At 35.3% G+C, this 25,033-nt stretch overlaps 1 long non-coding RNA gene across 1 annotated transcript; it reads right to left on the minus strand.

Moving 5' to 3' along the window:
* Positions 1-15,650: 15,650 nt before the first annotated feature.
* On the minus strand, positions 15,651-23,919 carry LOC118916625 (uncharacterized). Its single transcript, XR_005026462.2, has 3 exons — positions 23,867-23,919; positions 20,594-20,683; positions 15,651-16,641 (listed from the first exon to the last, which is right to left on the minus strand). It is a non-coding gene; the product is annotated as an uncharacterized LOC118916625 (long non-coding RNA).
* Positions 23,920-25,033: the final 1,114 nt, after the last annotated feature.

A 25,033-nucleotide genomic window follows, 5' to 3' on the forward strand; every position in this document is an offset into this window, starting at 1 on the left:
AGTCATGAAACACAGAAAGTTTCTTTTCACACAGTAGAAAAAAGACAGATTTTAAAAACTGGAAAATATTAACAAGCAGAATATTTTTTAAAATAGGGTCATAAAATTATATTTTTAGGTATATTAGAGCTTTTGCATATTAATCACCAATAATTTTCCAATCTACCTTATATGACATGGTATTTGGGTTTTTCTAAGTTTAAATGAGGATATTTAAGTACTAGAGAATATAAACAAAAACATTAATTCCACCAAAATTAATAAAATTAGATTATGAGAACATTTACTATTTCTTTAGAGTATTACAATGTAAAAGACACCTTTATACTATTTTAACTTCTTAATAGCTCTGTGATTAATGCCATTAACACAAATGCATAATTAAAGAGAACATTAGCTAGACTGACCAAGATCTCACATTTGGTAACTGCTAATACAGAATACAAATATTTTCAGTTCAGTGTTCATGTCATCATTACATTGATTAATAATTCACTTCTTTAAGAACAAAGCTATTAATGCCTATATGAGTTATATGACATTTTTAAGTCTATTGTCAATTAAATAGTGGAGCTGGGCCTCACATGCCCCATTTCAGTCTATGACATTAACCCAAGTGAGAATGTACAAAGTAATACTAAATGTCAAGCTTCATCAAATCAGTAATCTAGTCAGTGCAGTAACTGAGTATCTTAGTGGTATCCAGAAAATTTTAGAAGAAAAGAGTGACTTTCATTGGTTCTTTATTCACTCAGGTGAATTTGTATATTGCAGAGCACAGAATATGTATGCACTATTTTGTTCATTCATTTGTTCCTTCAATGCTTAATATGCTTATTGATATGACATTGTTGATAAGTACTTGAAGTATGTATGATAAATAAATTTATAAGTAAAGCTCATATTAATTTATGGGAAAAATCACTTGGAAACTTCTATATGTGAGTATTAGGATGCAACATTTCATAAGGATTTTTTAAAAAAGCTTGTATTGTCATGACTCAGATCTTGACACTACTTCTATTTGCAAACCCCCCATAATCTTACTTCTAAGTCTCCTCTTCTCTGAGAGTTCACTCCCAGTTGCATATGAGTCTTCACATATTTCAAATCTAGTAACATTTACCATTCTCAGGGTTCCTCACCTCCCTCGTGTCCTCACTTCCTTCTTAAACCCAACTTTCAGTGGTCAGACATTAAAATAACTCAGTTGCACTAACTTTACCTGCCCTTACTTTATCAAACTCCTTGGCATTAACGATTGTGGCTCAGTACAATTTCCACCACTCCATACTCTATACTCTGTGTTCTTCCAGCTTAACTTAATGCGGCTGGAACAGGTCCTGGGGCTTGTCACCAAACCATTCAATAAACTAAGAGAAATTTTTTGTTCTTTATAGTGTGCAATCCAGAATGTTTGAACAGTTAATTTTTTCAGCACCCATTAGGAACTTAATATTTTTCAGGTTTATAAAAGCGGTATTGTATACATAAACATATCATAACTCTTATGGCAGTGAGATTCCACAGCCAGTACTTGTAACTTAGAAAGTTGTTTTCCATTTAGTAATGTTTGCCTAATGTTGATCATGTTAATCACAAAATTTTCAATGTCAACAGCAATGTAAACATGTGAAATGATAAACACTGGAGAGCATACATATTTAACTAATAAGTTATTCACATCATATGGTAGAGTATAATTTGTATTATGTTTAGGTCTTTTTTAGCAATCTATCAACTTGCTCTCATGCATATTTTCCCAAGTCACAATTAGGTCTGATAAATTCTCAAAAACGAAGGAAAAATAAAAGCTGTTATTACATTATTTTAAAGAGACTATTTTGCATGACAACTATTATTTCAGTGCAAGTTTTATTAAGATATTACTTAATAAATCACTTTGTACAAATGTTTCTAATATGGCTAAGCAATTGAAATTCCTTTTGAGAATTTCTCTGTGCTATAGATTATATGGGCACAGCAGATATTTTAGAAACCCGCAACATATACATGGTTTTAGTCCAGACGCACAAATGAGTTGAAAAGTTTAGGTTATGGCCTAGAGCATTTAGTGACATAAGGGGTAGGAATAACACTTCATCAACTTACAGGGAAAATTCACCTTCTTTCTTTTTCCCCATAAGTTGATACCATATCAATTATATCCAGAGACAATATGATTTTTTAAAGTAGTGGTTATTCAAATGTATTAATTTAAAACAGTATTTCACCAAAGATTTCTTTTTTTAATATTTTATAGATATAGATTTAAGTGATATATTATTTTAATATTGAAGTATGTATGTATATAAATTTATTTAATATGTATATAGTTTATGTTCTTTCTGATGACATTTTTACTAGCATCTAATCTTCAAATAAGACAGCAATAGGATAGTATTTTATGGAAATATATTAAATATCAGTTAATATTTTATACTTCATAAGACACTTGTAAAACTATGAAATATATAATAAAGCTTAATGTCAGATTCTGTATTACCTCATCGGTACTCAGTTGCAGAGTGTAAAAGATGAGACTGTAATGAGAAATAGTATATAGGACCACACCAAACAGACCCAAGGTAAAAAGACTATTCAGCAAAAAGTGATATTGGGTAGTTTTTATAATCATAAAAAAATGTTTTGTTAACCTTATAATTATTGAAACTCTAAAAAACCCTGGTGCTCATTGGAGCAATTGTTTTTCGACTACATATCCTATTCCTACTAAAAGCTTGGAAAATGTATTCCTTTATTTTAAAATAACAATAAAAATTATTATAAAACCCAGAAAGAGACATCTCTATTTGCTCATGTAAACTAACATTGAATGCCTCCCTGTTTGCCCAACTAAAACTCATAGAAACAATGGATGAAAAATGTATTTATAAAATTAGCAGAAAAGGTTATACTTGGAAACAAGTATGGAAGAAATGTGGAGTAAATACGGAACAAAGTTAGATGAGTAAACTAGAACTGATGGCACCATTGGCCACTGCGTGTCAAGATCTAAGAAATGTGGCCTAGAGATCTAAAATAAATCTTTAGAAAAGTTCTTCCCATCAGAATAGGGAAGCTGCAAAGATGCTCTCTTTCTGCCCAGGAAGATGGTTAGGGAAAACAAAAATATTAACTATAAATAGCTGCAAACAATTAAAACCTAAGACTTGTCCTGGCCATGCTTGGTGATTCCACTATACACCCTCTGTGGCCCTAAACCAAGAAATCAATATAAAAACTTGTCTGGGAGCAGAGAAATCCTTTGTGAGCACTGGCAAAAAGAGAGAGAGAGAGAGAGAGAGAAAGAGAGAGAAAGTATCATTCAGATAGTTTGACAATATAAGGCAAATGCTACCTGATACTTCTTAGGGGAAAAAGCAACCCCGAATGAAAATAAAATGATGAGAGGAAAAGTTACTCAAGAGGTTCAATTATAATATGTAAAGAGTCTTTTGCATTCTCATAAGTTGGATGTAATAAAATAATAACAAGAAGAATATAACAAATAAATTCAAAATTATTAAAAAGATAAAAGACATAGAAACAATAATAAAAATCTCATTATATTTAGAAAAAAAGGAATGCCATCATCCAGTCAAAAAGAGAATTTCAGGAAGTACATTTTGTTTTACATGTTGCTTGATGCTATGAGAGATACAAAATGTTGAGACTTTTTTTTTAGTATATTATCAAAACAACCTATTATCCAGACTTTTTCATAAACATAAAGGGAGAGGATTGAAGTACAACCATATGCTTCATCTACAAAGCCATATTGTCTGACAGATTCACTGAAGTATAGCATTCAGAAATCTTTAGGTACAAGAAGATTTTCACACTATAGAAATCCAGTGATTACATTGTGTTCTTATGATAGAATTTATCATTCTTTCCTAGAAAGCAACTTTAATTATGCAGGTACCATTGGTTTACTTTTACTTTATTATGAATTAATACTATCCCAAATATTTCAACACACATATAATATGCAAAACCATATTATATTGTCCATAAAATAAAATTCCTGTTCTTTAACAGTTTTTTCTTTAAAAAAGTAACTTAAATACTTTCTTTTGTATTTATTTTACATGAAGAAAATGATTTAGATAACACTGAAGATTTCAGTAAGTATATACCCATTCAAAATGTGGTATGGAAAATTTTGCCTGAAGCTCCAGTGAAACATGGTTTCTTCTAAGAATAAAGTACAAGAATATTTATATAACATTGTTGTTTACAAAGCATTGCCTCATACTATCCTATTTCATTTTTACAACAGGGCTATAGGGGGTTTGATTTAAGTTTTAAAATAATGGCAATTATTGAAAATAGATGACAAAAACAACATACAGAGACACAGGGGAAGCCAAAAGATCAGTTAGAAATGTCAGTAACATGAATAAAATACAATGATGGAAAACAGGGTAAGCAGAGAAGACCAAAAGTAAGACAGTTCAAGATGAATTTGGAGGTTAGATTTCTTTAAGTTAGAATATATAGATAAGGCAAACAGGTTGATGAAGACCACTCCCAGTTCGTTACCTTGAGCAACTCATTGTCTAGTTCACTTACTCTTTGTCCTCCCCATTCTTTCTCCACCAACATGACATAACACTGATTCACCAAAAGGAGCACGCCATCATGTCATTCAAGACAAGGGTCTGTGAGGAACCACATTATTGTGAAGAAGAATGTTCAGGGAACTGTGTAGGACATTGTCTTGACATTATTCCTGTAACCTCATATAGAGAATTCCTATTAACCATCAAAGGAAAATGCCACTTGAATATGACTTCAATCCAATTAGAGAACAAAGATGTCAAGGATGGAGACTCATTCTCTCTTTACCATAACAGAGTAAATAAAAGGAGAAAGGGGGATTATGGATAGAGACAGAGAACTTTATTTGTGTATAAAGTAATGCACGTAACAAGGTATGCAAAACTAGTGGAAATACTGATAAATCAGGGATAGATGACTTACTTGAAACTTGACAATAAAAATCCTTTGGTAGCTTGGTCTCAATTACATTTGAAATGTAACTCCATCTCAGATAATTCATTGGGATAAATATTCAGGAGCTTATTTAGTGTGTACCATGAACAATGTTAGTCAGAGCTCACAAAAAAGCACAGAATTATAGTCACTGTTTAATCACTTTGCTGATGGAAATGTTATGCATAGGATTAAATTTTCAATTGTGAAACCCAAGTTTTCAAGTGAATGCATGGAAAGTGAAAATTGGTGGTTTCACACAGTTCTAAACATTATGCCTTTGTAGGAGGGAAAGGACAAGAAACAGGTTCCCTCTATTTGATTATTTGTGCATTTATCATGTCTTGTCTGCATTTTCCTCTGAGCACCCTACAGAGGACTGTATAACTAAAAGGTTTTCCATTATATGTAATTTTAAAGAGCACAAATGGTGTGCAGTCATATACAATGTGAGAAAAATTATGACCATCACCATCTTGTTTCCAGAGAGATTCACACTTGGCCTCAATTTACTCCTAGAAAGCCCAGGACAGACATCCTTGGCAGTTTTCTGAGATCGTGGGTAGAGAAAGGGCAACCTTCCTGCCTCTGCAATAGGAATATGTCAGTCTTCTGCTGACTGCATGTTTTATGCCCACATACCTTAGATTTAACTGGCAGGGAGGCAAAATGCCAAGAATACAAAGACTGTGATCATCTTCCTATTATAATCGTCTACCCTGCTTTATCTTACATTCTAGACATTTCTGAATTTCTAGACATTTTGTTGCTTCCACTTACACAGAAATGCAAATGGACATAAAAGATGAGCAATTCACAGGAAGTCCAGTGTTTTAGAGAAGGTTTTTAGATATAAGGAAGAAAAGACACTCAAGTTATCCTAAGAAAAACATGAGTGGTGGATTTAGGGTAAAGAACGGCATCATCTGTTACCTGGCTGCTGAGAAACGTGCTCTTTCTTTTAGCTTTTCATGGCATCTGTGCTGGTCTGCCTGGCAAAAAATGTTCACTCTTCCTGACATTTCATCACCCTTGCTCATGTTGCTGGCAATGTTTCTCTCCTCATTGGGCTGGGATTGAGGCTGCTGTGGGCGGGAAGGCCAGACTGGAAGGTAAGTGAGCAGAGAGCTTCTGGTAAGCTCTAGGCATGTGACTCTGGTCCCTGAGTTTTCTCTCTTTCAGTTTTTTCTGTCTTTGCCAGCCTCATCTCACTCTTCTCATTCCCTCATGGCATCTAGGCAGCAATGAAAATCACTTTTCCATGTCTTAGTCTCAAAATAGCAAACTTGTTGAGTGGGTCATTCACTTTCTAACTTGATCTCTTCTTGTGGCTTTAGAGGCTTCAGTTAATTTCTATTCAGAAATTATCATTATACCTATTTGATAATTATGGATTTAGTGTCTGTTGTGGGCTAGCCACTGTTTGAGACACTGAGAAACAGTAATGAAGATGTCAGACCAAATCTGCCCTGATGGACCTAAAATCCTAATGGGCAATAACTAATAAACAAATGTATCCTTTCAAGCAATGATTGATGTTAAAAAGAAAAGTATTCATATCAAGGTGGGGGATCTATTCTGCATAATTACAATAAGATTTCCTTATATGTTCAAAATGGTTTTGGTGGTATATAATAACCAGTCTAGTATTTTAATAAGCTTGAGATTTTTGTTGGAAAATGCATATTAAAGCTGCCAAAACTCTAACAGAAAAGAGGATGTAAAATGCAGGTGACCTTCTGAATGGGGAGAAGAGGCAGGGTGGCAGGCGGCCTAGCCGTAAAACCCAGACACCGTAGGCCCCAGGGTAACAGAGGTAGTTGTGATTGTGTTTTGTGAAAAAGTTGCTCAAGTAGTTATGTTGGGGTGTTTTCTATTAGTGTAAAGAATTTACTAGAATGTTAGAGACTTAGAACACCATACCTTCATTATCCCATAGTTCTTGTGGGTCAGGAGTCTGAACATGGCTTCACTAGGTCCTTTGCTCGGGGTCTCCCGAGGCTGAAGCCCAGGTACTGACCAGTCCACATTCTCATCTGGCACTTAGAGTCCTGTTGTTGGAATTCAGTTCCTTGAAGCAGCTATAAGGCCGAGGACCTCAGCAGGTAGAAGCTACCTACATGCACACCCCACCCACGGGGGCTTCCCCACAGTCACATCACGGCAGCTTGCTCTTCGAGGTCAGAAGGGAGCCTCCCGTTCTAGTCACAGCTCTGGGGTGTAACAGAATGTAACCACAGAAGAGACTTCATCACCATTTCCATAGAATATGACCTAATCAAAGGGTGGCCTCCTGTCCCCTTTGCCTTGTTCTATTAGAAGCAAATCAAAGGGCCCACCCACCCTTCAGAAAAGGGGATTTCACAGAAGCCTGAACTCCGTGGGGCAGGGATTGTTGGAGGTTACCCTAGGGTCTGTCTACTAAATGCAGTATCTGAGAAGAACAGTGGAAAAACAATCTTCTATTTGTAGTTACAACTCAACTGAACCCACACAGTTAGATGTTAAAAATACCACAATTCTTCAGCCAGTATCAAATTGTTCTAGTGCATATGTTAAAAAGCAAGCCCTCAACTCAAGTTCTTAACTTGGCTTAAGAGTTACTTTCTTTTCCTTTTCTAGATCTCATGAAAATATATGAAATGAGGAATCACAGACAACAGAAAGGAGACCTTTAGTAGAAAAGAGATTTCAACAAATATCTAGACAAGAATTGAGAATGAGAACATGTTGATGGATGATACAGACAATACAGTGGAGTTTATAAGATAAAGAAGAGGATGGACATGGACAACAGGACTTCAAAAAGTGTCTATGCTATGAGTGCACAGGTCACATATCTCAAGTAGATAGTGGTCCACCCACCATGGCAGGGGGACTGTAGTCAGTGGACAGCATGCTAACGGAGAGGTGTTAGCTTGCCTAGGTTTCTCTATCCCTGCTATGTTCCCAGCCCTGAGCAGAGATCACCCCAGGTTAATCTGATCATGCCAATTAGGCCTATTATTTTTTAGACTGTGTTATTATTTTTTAGATTTTTTAATTAAGTAAAAATGAAAAATCAAAAAATGCAGAGAATCTGTGTCAGCCTCCAATAATAGATTGCGGAGTCCTTTTTAAGGAAATTGACCTATGATCTGTTTCTCTAAGACTATATTTTAATTGCTAATTACTTTAGCAGTTATCATGAAATGAGGAATAATTTTTTTTACTAAGTTATTCTGAGGGGCATTTTTCAAAAGACAAACTTTATTTTAGCCATAAAAATAATACCTATTCACTAGCAAAACTTTACAAAAGAAAGGAAAAAATAAATACAAAAACAAATGAGTTAGCCATACCCCTTTATCAAAATAAAATCATTTATTAACTACAGAGTTCTTTATTCTTACTATACATCATATATTTTGAGTTCATAGCACAAATACTATGACATTAATTTTTCACTTACAGTATTATAAACATTTTCACAAAACTATTATACTGATAGTACTCAACAGTCCATGTTTAATTGCACCATGATTTATTTAAGTATTTTTCTATTATTAGGCATTTAAAGTTGTTTCCAGGATCACTTCTTCCAAATTAAGCTATTATAAGAATCCTTGCACAGTAATATGTCTACCTCTGGGTGGACACTTAAAAGGGTCATAGAATGTAAATAGCTGCTTCAAGTTCTTGTACAATGTTCCTGTTACTCTCCAGAGATATACCATTTATTTTTCCCCCAAAAGATGCAAGATCTGCCTTCTCAGTGCAGCTCCACTAGTATTGAGTAGTAGTATTGAAAAAACCGAATCTCAATTAGATAAATGAATAACAGTGTACACTGCAATGATTAGTATCTTTGTAGATTTCCAGCAAGATTAAGCTTTACAAACTTGAGCTTAATGTGGCTGAAATTGTCAGGAAGAGGTATTTTCTGGCCTTCTGGTCTCAACCCCTTTCTGGGCTTTGCTTACAGTTTCTTACACTACCGTCATTTTCTCCATCTTCATGACAATGGGGATGGGGAGAGAGATGGCATCAGTGCCTCTGGTCAGACAACATTAAAAAATGACCTTTTCTTTTCTCACTAATACAAGACTTATGGTGATCATCTTATTTATATTTGCAGCTCCCCACCCCACCTATCCACTGCTCTATTTCTTTCTTAGCCACTGTCACCTTTTAAAAGACTACATACTACATTCATTTATTAGGTCTACTGGTTACCATTTCCTAACCAATAGTGGAATGTAAACCCAACCAGGGCAGGGATTGCTGTTTCTTTGGGGTTGATAACTGATATTATAAGACACTGGAACTACACCCACGTGGTAGGTGATCATTCAATGTTTTTGGGACAAATGCACGAATTTAAACCCTGGCAGATGATGTATAATCAATGCATAGTACTCTGTAATTAAAGGGTATACCAGTCAAGTATACTGCCTAGTCCATGATAGTGGGTGCTCAAAACTTTTGCTGAATGAAGAAATGAATCTATGAATGCATGAACTGTTTTTGGAAGTATCTTGATTCCCACCTGACAATAATGTTCATTACCTAGATATTTGGCTTAATTATCCAGCAGGAATCTGATATTAGTTACCCCAATTCCAAGAACAAGTTAGCTAGAAATAATAAATTGTCTTTACTGGGTGTACATGTCAACTGCATAAAATGAAATATACCTCCAAATGCAGAAACATAGTAGAAAAAATGAAACACATTTTTTTCACTGAAATTTCCTTACTTATATTTTCATTTAATAAACTTTCATTACAAATGCATATGTTGTAGACTCAGTTTATATTTTTTTCCATAAATATGCAGCATCCATATACATTCCCCGAGTGAAGTATGAAGGTAATGCCCCTGGGCCACAGGCAGGAGGCCTCTGTGCCATGAGTACATGCCAGCCGACAAAGAAAACCAATTTGCAGATATGATCCTGCAGAGCCTCGACAGTCTATTTCAGGAGCTGAGCATCCAGCCATTGCCATGCCAGCAGTTGTGTTTCCAGATCCATGTTTCTCAAGTCAAGATTCTGCAGATTTGATACCCCAGGACATGCAGGTCTTACATTAGTTTGTATTTGATGTGAATAAGAATCCCACTGTTTAGAAGCAAAGGCCTGTCAGAACAGAACAGGCATTTTCTTCCCTCTTTCTGTGCAATATAACCTATGACTAGGGGGGAAAAGCAGGCTATTTTTTCCTCATGAGGAAAACAAATAATCGAAGCACTCAAAATTCTCTAGTGGTTTTTGGATTTCCAGCAGCATTTAATTGATTCCCCACTGCTACTTACTTTCCTTGATCAAGGTTGTATTTCCTAATATTCTCCACCCAGCCAGGGCAACACAGATGGAAAATTCAGTAGAGACGGGAGAGAAGACTCTTTCCCTCTAACACATGAATGGCCAACAATTCATATCTTCATCAGAGAGATACGTTTTTCTGTGTGCTTATGTCATCATCATCCGTCCTTAGGAATCTTTTGTCCATCCTAGCAAATTTAAGACCCTAGGAGACTCAGAAAACTATGAGGATATCACCCTGATCTGTGGGACGTTGCCCAATTTAAGACAAACTTCACTTTTCCACCTGGAGGCCAGACTCTTCGTGTGTGTGTGTGTGTGTGTGTGTGTGTGTGTGTGTGTGTGTGTGTGTGTGTGTGCTGTGTGCACACTCCCAGTGGTAAAAGAATCTGACAGATCTGTGAGAGAGAACAAAAACAAAATGCAGTTCCCATCTAGAGTGTGACTCTATGAAATGAGGTGGAGGGCACACATCTATTTAAATAATCTTAAAAACATAGACAAGTTAAAGAACAGAGGGAACTTCTCTTTTTCATAATATATTTTAATAAATTAGAGAAACATTAAAATCTTTAATTTGAGCTGAGCACATATTGCAATCCTAGCAAGCTGTTGCCTTGAGAAAAGCTACTGAGAAAGGAAGAGACCCGTCACATATCTTTTCTCATTATGGGTTATTTCCCCTTAAATGTGTTATTTGTGTAAAATGAGAAATATTCCCGTTTCTGCATGGAGTGTGTTTCCTTCCTTTAACAAAGAGCGCTCAGAGCCCTAACAACAGAACCTGCGTTAGCATTCAGACTTTCTCCGGGTGGTGCTTGGTGGCCTTTCAGAGCCGATATCCTACCCCTGTGCTCCACGGGGAACACCTCGATATTCCTTTTCTCTCCCTTAGCAACCACATGTTGTGTAAAACTTGCTAACAACATTACACAAGGAGAAAAACTTAAGACTCTTGCCAGCCTTTTCTTACCTATGCATGTATTAAAAACAAATATTTTGGCAAATATCTTTATTTGGCGAATTGAAATGAAAGCATGTCATTTGGTTTTGGATGCATATTTGTTAAATTGTTTTAAAATGGCATTTTCTGATACATTTTTCCATAGTAGATGCAAATAATTATAGATGTGATCAAATATATATGCCAACTATGTTAATAGACTTGGCAAATCTGGACTCTTGCTAAATAGACCAATGTTAAGGTGAAATAGCACAGAATAAAAGAAAACTGCATATAGAAAATGCCAGCATTCTATCAGGTTGGTAAAACTGACTTGTAATTCCTCATACGTTAAGTAAAGCGTAAGTGAAATTTTGCAAAGGGAAACAATATTTCCAGGATCATTTTGTAACATGCTTTTCTGGATTTTTAAGGCACATGTCTTTTTAAAAGGACTGACTTTAGTTTTCTTGTGAAAGTTTACCTGTGTCTTGGCATTCTGGATTGACTATAAGTGTTTTAAAAGGTAATTGGTTCTTCCAGTGTTATTTTTGGAGGAAATATAGAAAAACATAATGACAATTCTTACATTAATTGCATGGTGCAGTAAGAGAATTACTTACTGTAAATGTTACAACTCTGGAGAGACACATCTAATGAATAAAGCTGCATGAAAGCTATTCAAATCTGTTTCAACACTTAAAATTATGTCTTAAAATTGAGAGTGCTATAATTCATCACAAACTTATCTTGCTCTAAAGACTTTCTATCCTTAGAAAGGACATATATAAAACTGTTTTAGAACTTAATGCAATCTAATTTTTCATTTTCCTATGTAAGTTGTGATATATTTGTAGAGGACTGTAATGTTTACTCTGACTTTTAAAGAGATTTTATTTTTGGTTTGATTATACTATTTCTCCTCTTGTGATACCTCTTATAAGTAAATCAACATTTTCAACTGAGTTTTTCATTATTAAATATTTCCACTTATGTTTCATTTTGAATTAGTTATTGGACATGGAATTAAAGACTACAATTTTGTGAACTTTTGTTCTTTTTTAATTGAAGTACAATATGATGAATTCTGTTAAATAGAAATGAGCTACATCTACCTGATATCAATAGGTGACAATTTTGGAATAGTGTCAGTATTTTCAGTACAACTGACTATATATTTCATTTTATTATATTAAAAAGGCACAATAATTAAGCATGGATATTTCAGCCATCAGATTAATTTTTTTCAATAGTTTCAATTGTTCAGTAATTAAGTTAGTATGCAATTCAGATAATTATGAAAAATCTAATGTAGATGACTATATCAAACCTTGGGATTCAGCCAGTATCATTTTAAAGTGTGTCAAAGCATTATCAAATATTGCTCAAAACAATTGAAAACGCTAAAGAGGGATTTCTTCATGAATGTTCTCTACCCATAAATGTTTTCCATTGATGATTATCTTAATTTGTACATGTGTGCATGTCTCAGTGACATGTTTATTAAAGCACTGCCTATGGAACAGTGTGTGGAGTGACAGCACATTCAATAGTTTCTAAGTTCAAATAGGTTCATAAATCTGAAATACAGTAAGGTTTGCTCTGCTCTGCTTCAGCATCTTTCCAGGTGGACAACACAACAAGCATCTTTGTTCTGTCCTCTCCTATCTGTGTTGGCAGCAGATGTTAATATTTTATATAGAATTTTCGTTAACCAGTAATTGGCAATGAAGATCAAACAATTTACTATTTCAAGATTCCTCCGTGTTAACTAATTAAACCAGAATCAGACCTGGAGCATAGGACAATGGCAAACTTTCAGATGAATTAATTTTATGGACGACCAGCTGAGTAATTGGACTCCAATTACAGGCAGTTCAGCTCCATCATCACCTTCATATATAATTAAATTCAATTGGTTGATATAGCTTCTATTTTTATGAGGCCACTTACCAGCTTTTTGAGCCCCACTGTGACTTTGGAGTCAGGCCAATCAATTATTAGTCATTTCTCTTTCAAATGGAAATTCTCTGGATTAGTCATATCTTCCATAATGGCTACATTTCAATATCTCTCTTCAGTAAGTTATGGTATATTTGAATCGTACTTTTTTGATTCTACACAGGAAATAGGTTCATTTACATTGAAATAAATGAAGATGAACCCTGATTGGGCACAGCTACATGAACCTGAAGCCTCACTGAGAGGACATCCTGTTATCATCTCACTCATGGATGAATCGTCTATTTTGGGAAAAACGGCAGGATGGACTTTTTTTTTTCATAGAGTCATGTAGAAGTCACTTTGCTTATTATCAAAGTTATTTCTCTCAAGGGGGACCTTTTCTATGTTTTAGAAAATGTATACCAATGCTGTACAAAACTATACAAATATTTCTGTAAAAAAATTCCATGTATATATTGAGATGGGTGGGACAATCATGAGGTTTTGAGCTACATGTGCATAAATTTCCATTGTTTATGATTGCAAATGTATACTTAGTTGAAAGTTTACTTTTAGGATAATGCGTTTTAGATGACCTATCATTTATTGGCATTTATTAATTGTTCCGAAAGTTTAGATTTGCTTTATTTATCTTGAAGTATGTTCATGGTGAAAGAGGAAATATTTGAAAATCAGAAATAATTGGAGGGAGCACTTCTGTTTAGTCTAATCTGTTAAAAGAATGTAACTTATTGAACAGGCAAAACAATGAATTATTTCTAAGATCTTACTATTTAAGTGCAAATTATTATGCTGATAAGGCAGTGTTGACCATATTGTGAATGGCATATTTGTACTTAATAATGATTTTTAACACAGTAATAGATTGTCAGTGGTAAAATAAAACTTAGCAGTTATAAGTGGCACCAGTAATAACCCTTTACAATTCACTAAGATGACAAAATTACTTCCAGTTCCATCTAAGCAAAAGGAAGGCCACACTTCACAAGATGAGAAATTGGAGGAGCAAAGGAATGGTCTGAGATTAATTTAAGAAAATACTTATTCCAACCAAACAATACAGATAATGGGAGTAGAAGCACTTTATTTTGTTGCCTTGTGGCTTTCGTTTGAAAGGTATTGAATATTACTTAAGGTGTCCTTTCTACCCTCTTTCTAGCTTCAATTTTCTAAGGAAATTGTAATGTAGAATTCAGCAAATCATTAACAAGGTAGTGAAACTTCTAAAAGACACATAAATTCCAAGTGATAGAATAATAATTAATATTAATCTCCAGGATAATGGAATTCAGAGATATATGAAGTTACTCAAATAATATTATAAAGATCAAATTTAATCATGCAAATAATTTAAACTATAGTATAGAAATCACAGTATATAAATATCTATAAAATAGGTTATAATATATATAGTTTATGAAACTACATATAAGTGTATTTATATGTAGTTTTACATGTAACATATTTTGCATAAAGTTTCTTCATAAATGTATATAAAGAAAAACTGATGCTAGGTGTCTAATTAACTAAAAACTGTTCAAATGACTAACAAATTCAAATTTAATCTAATAATAAAATCAGATTCAATCTAATATCATAAAAAACATTTTCTAAGATGATATATTTAGTATTGTCTCGATCTTTATCTCAAAATATATAATTTAGTTTCACATTCTATGAACAATTCTGTATACTTAGTAAATATTCTACATATTTAGCAAAATACACTGGGTCATTTCTTTTAATTATACTTTTGTTTTTTTCCACTTGAAGATAAATTTTAAAAAGTAATTTTGATATGGATATATTTAAAAAGAAGAAAGTGTCTTTATTAAGTTGTTATTTGTTGCAAGATAATAATTTTCCTACAAAACTATTTTCATTTGATTATGTCTCATAGAAATAAGAAATATTTACAGAATATATCTGTAACCCAGTGCCAAGGGTTATAGTCGATCATGGTAGATTATTATAGCTTTTGGTAAAAACTTAAGTGTTTACTTTCTAAGGAAATGATACTATGGTATCTTATTTTAATTCCCTCTCTCCACAAACATTGTCATGGAACTCTAAAGACTGAAGAGGCATTAGATTCCTTTTATGAACACCCAAACACTTAAAAGGCTTCTTGGAAAAATGTTATATATTACACATTACATAGAAGTTACACACAACTCCTGAGTCTTAATGATGGAAAATTTAACTACGTATTAACACAACTCCGTTGAAATCAGGAAATCAAGGAAGCTCGTCACCAAATTATTCACAGTCCCATGTGAGGGTTGTGTGTGACACAGCTGTTCAATGTTATATAAAAGGGAAACAATTCAGTTTTCCACTTTGTATCTATAGAACAAGTCTGAGTTAACCATTGATATAAAAATATAAACTTCACAATGAATACACTCTACTTGTAAAAATATTTAAGTATTTTTAATGAAGTACAGAACCAATGTGTACAGATCATAAAACTTCTGCAGTCTTAAAATACATCACCTCTTGACTATCAACAAGAAGATCGATAGTTGATCTAGAATTCCATTTCTAGAAACTGAAACACCCATAAGAAGGGAAATGATGAACCATCCCCGAATTTTTAATAGTAACTTAAATTTTAGGTTCTATTTTCTGATTGTATTATAAATATTGTCTTGGTTGCATTTTGTTGGATGTTTTACAGGTAAACAGGGCTTTAGAATTGACAGAGTTAAATTGAATTATTTTATAGATAAGGAAATTGAACACCAAAGAGATAGAGACATCAATATTTGGTCAGAAAACTAGTCTCATACTCAGCTTTGTATACAATCAGTGGCATTACTTTCACTATATCTGTGTAACTCCAAATTTCATTAGTATTTTTGGCTCTATTTTTGCATTGTAATGCATAATATTCATATATCTAGTAAATGTTAACCTGGTATGGTAAAGACTAAAATTTCAGAAACTGGGAAACTCCATTTTGAAGATACTCTTTCTTATGTTATCCTTAAATCTGTCTTGTTTGTGGTGGGCATAATACAGAGAAAATGACAAAAATGGATAATCACATTTCAGAACATAACGTTTTCATGCATTCAGTAATGCTATCTAAATTTTTCTGAAACATGTAGTCAGTTTCCACTATGATAGTTCATTTTATGTGTGTGAGAAAAAAAAGGATGATGTGTGATTTTAGGCAAGTTGGATAAACCTCGATGAAGTCTAGACAAAACCAAGAGCAGTATTTCTCATTATATATGATAGGAAACACCAATAATTAATTACTTCAGTTTTCATCTGCTGTTGTTGAGTTGATGTCGGTTTGCCCACTTTGGGGGACATCTTCAGCCGCAGATCTCCTGTTACACAAAAGGGCTCCTGATCTTAGCCAAGAATGGATGACTCTTTGCCTCCCCTGGGTGCAGAACGGGCTCTCAGGTATTATCTGAGCAAGCAGAATGTGTGAGAAGATGTCTGTCTGCCTCTCCTGCTTCTCTAAGAAGAGTTTAACTGAGATACTCAGCGTCACCTACACCTACAGCACAACAAAAGCCTGTGTGTGTGCCTGCGGTGTGGGGCGAACATAGTGTATTGAGAGCGCAGGCTTCCAGGGCAGAGAAGGACATCAATAACCCAGTGGGAAGCGGCACCGGCATAAGGTAAACACAGGTCACTCAGGAAAAGCCTGGTGGGGCGTGGGGGCACAGATCTTCAGCCACAATAAAGAAAATGACATCCGAGGAATTCATCCTTCTTTGTAACCCGAATTCTCAGTTATTAACTGAGGCATAATATTATATAGGCACAACAAAGGATGGGTCAGCCACTTTCAGCTGCCCTGCAGATGGCATCTGCACTGCAGACTGTGAGACTGCGACGGTGCCCGCTGTGTCACAGGAGTTACTCTGCTTGGGAGAAAGGACACACAAATGTTCCCAGTCAAGTAAATATTATTCAGTCATGTTTACCACTAGGCTTGCCCAGTGCTCTGCCATTATTTATTAGGTGCATGTTAGTCCCATGCAAGATTTTCAATATTCTGGGCATGACTTTTCTGCCAAGAGTTGGCAAAAAAAAAAAAATAATAATAATAATACATAGCCATCCCATGTACGTCAAGGCTTGTTTTTCTTTCTTTCTGGTTTTGTTTTGTTTTATAGCTGAGCAGAAAGCCTTTAGGTTTTACTTTAACTGGATTTGATAAGGCTTTATTGCAAGATCATCCCTTTGAATTTCATGTTAAATAAAAAATATGGCCTTATTATGTTTCTAGGCTAACTATAAAATCAAAGGAAAACATAACTGGGAAATGATAATTCAGTAAGATTGAATGAAATCCCATGTCATCAGCAAAAAGCAATACATTTTGGCTTCATAAATGGAATCATTTCTCTGGGAATTCCAGGCTCCTTCCTGGATTTTACTTAGTTGGGGAGTCAGCACAGATCTTTGGACAGCTGAGTAATCATGAACAGATACTATAGGGGAAAGCCATCATCTACAAAACATCACTGATAGACTAGAGAAATTGAGAGCTTCACCCTGCAAGTTAATTCTAATATTTAAAGCACATAAAGATTTACTTTGAAGTATTTATTTTGAGGTATCTTGAAAAAATATTTACGAAACTTAAAAAAAAAATGGAACCAGTCAAGTAGAATTTTCTCTCTAGAGTTATGACATTTCAGATTCCAGTAACCCACTCAAATACATTTTTGCCTGTGAAGTCCACAATTTAATCTATTCCATTTTTTCCAATTCCATTTACTTAATAGATAAATTATAATTAAATTGATTTCCCTGTACATCTAATAAAGAGTTATTTGAATAAAATCTTATTTGGCCACATATTTTCTTTATACTGAAATAATAATCCTTTGGCTCTTAATTGTATTTTTAAATAGAGTGAAGTATATAATAACACTATGTTTTGGGGGCAACATTGTCATTATTTTGAGAACAATCTCAAACCCACTAGGTTTTTACTATGATAAATGACTAAACATACACCATATTATATTTAGATGCATGAAATTGCAGAATGCTTAATAACCTAGTTTTACATTATTTAATCTGGACAAGATATCTGAAAAATATAATTTTAGAAAAAGGAAATACATTCACAGCAGATTCTAAGGAAATAGTATTCATCATTAAATTTAACTAATAAAAGGAAACCCTATAATAGAAATTTATGAATATGTTCAGTAGTATAGCAATATGAATATGTATTAGAATTTGCTACCAATTCAATTTCTCTTTTCCACCTCATCAGTTAGATAAAAGCTTAACTAAGCAAATTAATATTGAGTAGGTCCCTGAAGGCTAAGGACCTTTAGCTTTGTTGTAATGAAGAGCAAATGAGTTCCAGATACGTGTGTCCTTTGGGGAAAATGGCAGAAGTTCAACTCTGAGGATCATGGGCCGGAATGCCCTATTGATCTCTTTTCTGCACGAGTGGATATCATCATGGTAACTAAGTAATCTCTGAAGTCACTAGGGATTGAACAAATTACACAGGCCAAAATCAATATTCTTGAATTCTACAGTCAAGCAAATGTTAAGTTCAACTGTGTATCCAGACCTAGTGACTCATTAAGTAAAAGAACAGGAATTATCTCAAAATTTCAGTTGAAAGACAGAGAGTGAGACTATTTTTTTCACCCACAATTATAATTTACGGGATATTTAAAAAGCATAAATCCTAATGTACAAATTGTTCAGAGCAGTGGTAGCTTCAAGGTAATGAAAAAGTGTCATTCTGTATTTTTACCATTACCTTCTGTAAAGGTCACTATAAAAACTAAACCTTAGTGCCATTAATTTGTCTCTGTGTTCCCCTTGTGTTCAGCCTTTATATAATGTAACTGAAGAAAATTGTTGTCTACAATTTTGAGAAATCAGTTAGTAAAATGATTTCAGTTTGAAAACCTTTGAGACCTATTACTTTCCTTTATTTGTCTGTTGTTCATTTATTTATTAAATATGTATACGAGTGAATCATAATTGCCAAGAATTGCCTGGGCATTAAGAATACAATGTTGGATACAATGAGAAATGTCCTATTCATGCGAAGAGACAATTAAACAGGAGGGGAGATGAACTTTTGATAATAAGTATCCAAATATTTAATGTTATTTGTTGATGGGTGCTATGAGACAGAATAAGCTAGGAGACATGAAGGAAGTGAGAATAGTTCCAGGTGCTTATGGATGGGAAGTGGTTTTCAGGCAGAGAGAACATTAAGAGTAAAGGTTCTGAGGCAGCAATTAAGTGGAGAATTCACCAACCAGTGAGTTAGGCAGGATGGCCTGAGTAAAGGAAGCCAAGAAGATAGTAGTTAAAGGAATGAGGTCAGAGAGATGGCAAGCTAAGGCTGGACTATGTAGGGTTTTGAAGGTCTGGTTAGCACTTTGAATGAAAAGGGAATCTTCTAAAGATAGAAGATTGAGAAGGGCTGCATCTTAAATGACTCATTAAATTCTGGGCATGTTCCTGGAGTGATCCACAAAAGAGAAAAGAATTGTTGGAATATAGATGAAAGGACATAATTAAAAGAATAACAGAACAAAATATAAAAGAAACAATGAATGAAATTAACAAAGCCTTAGGTTGGTTCTCTAGAATTACTAATGTAATTGTTGGGATGGATTCTTTCCTTAGTTATAGAAAACTTTTAGTCAATTTCTGTTAAATATTGATAATGACCATTTTCTCTATTATTCCTTCTAAAATACTTTTAACTCTTTTTACATTTTATCTTTAATATATTTTATCTCTCATAATTTCTACCTATTTGACTTTCTGCGTTTTTTAAAATAATTTCTGTGTTCTCTTTTCCAATTCACTAAACATTTATTTAGTGGTGCCTAATCTGTTTTGGAATCACTCCAATTTGTATGTAATTATAATTATTACATTATTACATTTTAAAGGATTATTTCTACATTTATCCTGAAGAGTAACAAATGGCCAAGATTCACACTTCTTATCCCTTCTCTTACTGACTTCAGGGTTAGTTTCTGCTAAATCTCACTTATGGTTACTTTATTGCTTGCATTTCTGGCTATTTCGTGGTTTGCTCATATTTCTTGGTACCTGAGTATTCTTCAGTTTCTTACCAGGCTATTTTTGCACTGAAACATATTTTGTTTTTATGCTTTATCCCGTATTTTTAATTGTATCCAGTCAGAAGCTTGTGCTGGGTACCCATCTTCTGTTTTGTTTAAATGTAAGCCACCGTATAGAACTACATTTCATTTCAGAAAATGACTGATGAGTGTCCAATTCTATATAAATGAGAGCTGATGTCATAATTCTGATTAACAAAACTTGAGAGATAATTTTCCTCTTTGTCTCAGAAACATTATGAAATCAACAACACAAAATCTTCCTACCTTTTCAGTAATTTATCTTCATTCTGGCACACAGTTTTCTTATCCAGCTCATTTTCTTGCATGGAAAATATAGCCTTTCTTGAGCGAAACCTGTGTCACAAACACTGCAGTTATAAAAGCATATGCCTCCATTCACATGAAACTATACAAAATTACTGATATTTTAATGTCTGGCTTATCAAGGCAAGGGTAGCGTAGCAAACAGACAGGGTGAGGGACTCGGTGGAACCACGTAACTGGGGACTACATTTCCCAGAATGCCGTTCCCTGGAGGGAGGCGTGCACGGGGCCATCAGCCCGGGCCGCTGCGCCCTCGGGCCTGTGCCCGCCTGGTTGGCACGTGGCGGCCGCCGGGCGGCGCCCGCTGTGAGCGGCTCCACAACGCCTCTGTGATGCTTAATTTTCTGGGTCAACTGGACCGAACCAAGGGGGCCGGAGAGCTGGCAGACGGCCTGGGTGTGACTGTGGGGATGTTCCTGGGAGAGGTTAGCTTTTGACCTGAAAGGCTGAGCCACGAGGACGGCCGTCAGCGGGGCGGACGCCCCTCCGCCCACGGAGCCCCAGGGCTGGGCGCGCGGCGGGCGAGGGCGCGCTGGCTGCCCCGGGGGAGCCGGGCTCCACTTCCCGCCCCCGGGCGCCGTGCTGCTGGCTCTCCGGCCCTCAGACGCCGCCGGGCTTCACGCCGCCACCCCTGCCCTCCCCGTTTCTTGGGCCTTGGACGACAGCCTCGGCTCCGCGCGTTCCTAGGCCTTCGGACCTGCACTGGGTTCCTCCCGCGGGGTTCCCAGGTCCCCGGCTTGCGGATGGCGGACGGAGCGGCCACGCCGCCTGCACATTCACGTGAGTCAGTGCCTGTGCGACATTTCCGCTGTGTCTGTGCATATATACACATATGTATATGTTGTGGGTTCCGTTTCCCCGACGTCCTCCTTCAATCCTGCAAAGCCTGGAATAAGCACGTGTGTGCAGCTCCGGGGGCAGGAGAGACACCTGCGTATGCGGCTGGTCACCCGCACCTTCAGGAGGAAGGCGGTGAGAGGCAGCACGGCCGCAGGTGTTCTGTGAATGCCCGTTTCCCCGTGCTCTCCACTCCTTCCATGGTGCCTTTCTGATCTCGGCCCTGCTGACTTCAGATCTAATACTATTTGCAAAAGCAACGCCTTACAGAGACTATTTAACCAGCTGACATGATAGAAGGGCTAATCATCCTCATGTGTTCCTTACGCTGTATCACTCACAGTGGTTCTACTTTGCTGATCAAACTCCCGCCAGTACGGTGACAAGAGAGCAGCCAGTCTGCCAGAGTTTGAACCCTGACTTTTCTGCTTAGCAGATGTGTAACGTTTTGCAAAATTACTTACCTCTCTGCACTTCAGATTTCTTCTTCATCTGGAGAGTAGAGACAGAAATAATACTTGCTTCATAGCATGTCCGTGATGCTTAAATATGTTATTATATGTAAAGAGACCAGAGCCTGCTCGTAGTATGAGCTCAATAAATGGTGGTAGTAACATTAGAAGTAATATTAGTAGTGGTCGTGATGGTATTCATGTGCGCTGATGGGAGTAGTACACGTCTCTGCATCTCATCTTGGTCAAGACCCTTTAAAGTAAGAATTAAAAATGGTGAAACATAAGGAATATTGATGGTTTGAGAAATATCAATGTTTGAGAAAACTCCTAAAACAGTAATAGCTGTATGCGGTGTCTGAATGTAGATCTTCCTTTTCCAGAATAAGACATCTTTTCTTCCTTGTTTTTTTTAATGGACTGTAGTTGTTATATTTGCAGTATGTATAGAAGTGATAAGCAATTTCAAAAATACATATAAATGTGTATTTCCCTTCTATATGATCTTGTATTGGAAAGGGTAATACAAAATTAGGACATTTTAAGGAAGAATTTTAAAAATGAATGCTCATGTGGACTATCAAAACAAGTGTACCTACTGAAGACACATGTATTTCTAACACTAACAAGGAGCTACTAAATATTGAAAATACTAAAAAGTAACACTTGGAAGTAAAATGTATTAGAACCTTAACTTATGAATATAACCAAGTTGTAGATTTTGATTCATTGTTTGTTGTAATCAGACTCTGCTGAAGAATGAAGGCTGATATGGAAATGATTTCTGTACGAGGCACTGTGGGATACTGAAAACAAAAGAAACCAGTGCACAAGAACAGTGGACTCTAAATCAGGGGCATTATTTCATTCATCTGTTCATTCAAGAGTGGTTTCTAGAAGGGCTGCCACATGTTATCCCAGCTGTTCCACTGACTGGCCTCGAGTCCCTAAACAGCCCCACTCAACCCTAACTCAACCTCTCCAGACCTCAGTTTCCTCATTTAAATTTTGTGAGTTGAATTAAATCATTCACCGTGGTCCTTTTTCTGCTCTAAAATGTTATGACTCTAATATAATCCTAAAAAGATGTACATAATATTAAAGTTCATATGTGGCAGTCTCTTACAGTAAGGCCCCCAGACAAATATCTCATAGATTAGTTTGGCTTGATAAACATGAAATGCCATCTCCAAATTACTTTTCAAAATGAAACTTCACTATTCACCAAATCCCTTCAAGAAAAACGAGGCATATTCTAGGCTGTGTTTAGTCAGTGAAAACGTGACAAATTCTTAGAGCTCATCAAGTTACAAAGTAAGAATGAGAAAAAACAGAGCTCCCACTGTTCTGTTACTGGTTTTCAAATAAAAGGTACTTACTTTTCTCCCCTTTTCTTGGTTACATTGTAAAAAGCTGATATATTTGGCAGATTCACAAAAATGGATTAAGCCATATGGATTGAGAAGTGCTGTTCTACCTTAACTTTACATTGATGGAACCACCATGGCTTTTAGTGTTAAGGTGCTTCGAGGATGCAAAGAACGATTTTGTCGGGAAGTTTTTCTTTCTTTCTTTTAAAATCTTTCTGCAAATAGATGGTGGGGGGTGGTCCCTATATACTGGGTATTGCTTGAAACAGAAATTAGAATTCTTTCTTATGCAACATAAAAAAAAAAACAGTTGGAAGACAAGTTATTTGCTGGTATAGTAAGGTTTTGCAAATAAGTAAGGCCTGATGTTTCTTCTCTTTACATTGTAAAGAAACAGCTAGTTTGTTTAATGGTCTTTTCACATTTATCTCTGCACATCAGTTACTTAAACAATTTAAACGAAGTTTGACTTGTGCCAAGGAAAGAAGTAGGTTTCTCTAAACAATTGTCAGATTTTATAAAAGATATATAACCCAAACTGTTCTAGCATTTACCTTTTATTTAAGAAATCAGCATTGAAGATGAGACAATCTTGGATGACCAGCTGGAAATGAAAAAGATTTTTAATTACTCTTAAATCATGAGTAATCTAACTTGAAATCTTCAGCCCCTGAATATATATTGGGAAATACAAGTTAACCACCGTAGCTTGTTAATGGTAACCATATATACAACCTGATATAAACACCATTTGGTACATAAGAATCGCTGGTGGGAATTTAAGTTTTTTTTAAGGACAGGCAAGAAAACAAGTTAAATTATTAACTAAAAACTTCGTCTCTCTAATAATTATTTCTATGCCACTGAAATAGTTGTACTGAAAATAGCTGTCAAATGTCACACACCAAGACACAGAAATAGAGTCAACGTTTGGTGGCTTATAATACAGATACTTTTCACGGAAAATAGAGTTGCACCTAAAAAACTAAGTTAAAATAACATTTATGTATTATAATTATCATAAAAGAATCGGACACTACAAGGACACCTAAACCTGTATTGGAATCTATTTTTATTAACAATTAATTTAAAAACTATAAATGAAATTGCCTTTAAATACAAATAAGATCAGTCATGAAAAAAGGGAATTAAAAGGGGCTGTAAAACAGTTGTGAAATATCCCAAAAGAAACAGAATATGTTGTTCTGTCTATATAAGGAATACCAATGTTTTTGTAGATTACCTGCAATTTATCCAAATTAAATTTTTTTTTTTACTATATTTTTGGGCTTGGATAATTCTGTCTGGTATTATTCATATCAAATAAAACTGAGTTTACCACTCCCACTGCTTAACAATTAATGGCCTTATAAAACATTTTTTTAAATAACATCTATTAAAAAAGGCTTAGGCCAGTTACAGTGGAGAAAGTCAGCAAAAGTGAAAGATAAAGCAGACTGGAAAGTATAGAATATTGTGTGAGAATTGGGGAGGTGGAATTAAGACAACTGGCTTGAACAGTTGTTTGGTTCATGGGCTTTGGAGTTTTATGACCCGAGGCAGTGTACCGAGATAGGAAATGTTAAACAGAGGAATTGTGGAGGGCATAGGTACCTTCCACTCTCATTCTATGGTCTGACGAATGCAAGAGAAGAAAGCTGAATGCCAAGTGGAGCTGTGTTAGTCAGAAGTAGGGAAAGTCTCTGGAGAAACAGAGATAG

This window comes from Manis pentadactyla, chromosome 17 (assembly GCF_030020395.1).
Source record: "Manis pentadactyla isolate mManPen7 chromosome 17, mManPen7.hap1, whole genome shotgun sequence".
Lineage (NCBI taxonomy): Eukaryota > Metazoa > Chordata > Mammalia > Pholidota > Manidae > Manis > Manis pentadactyla.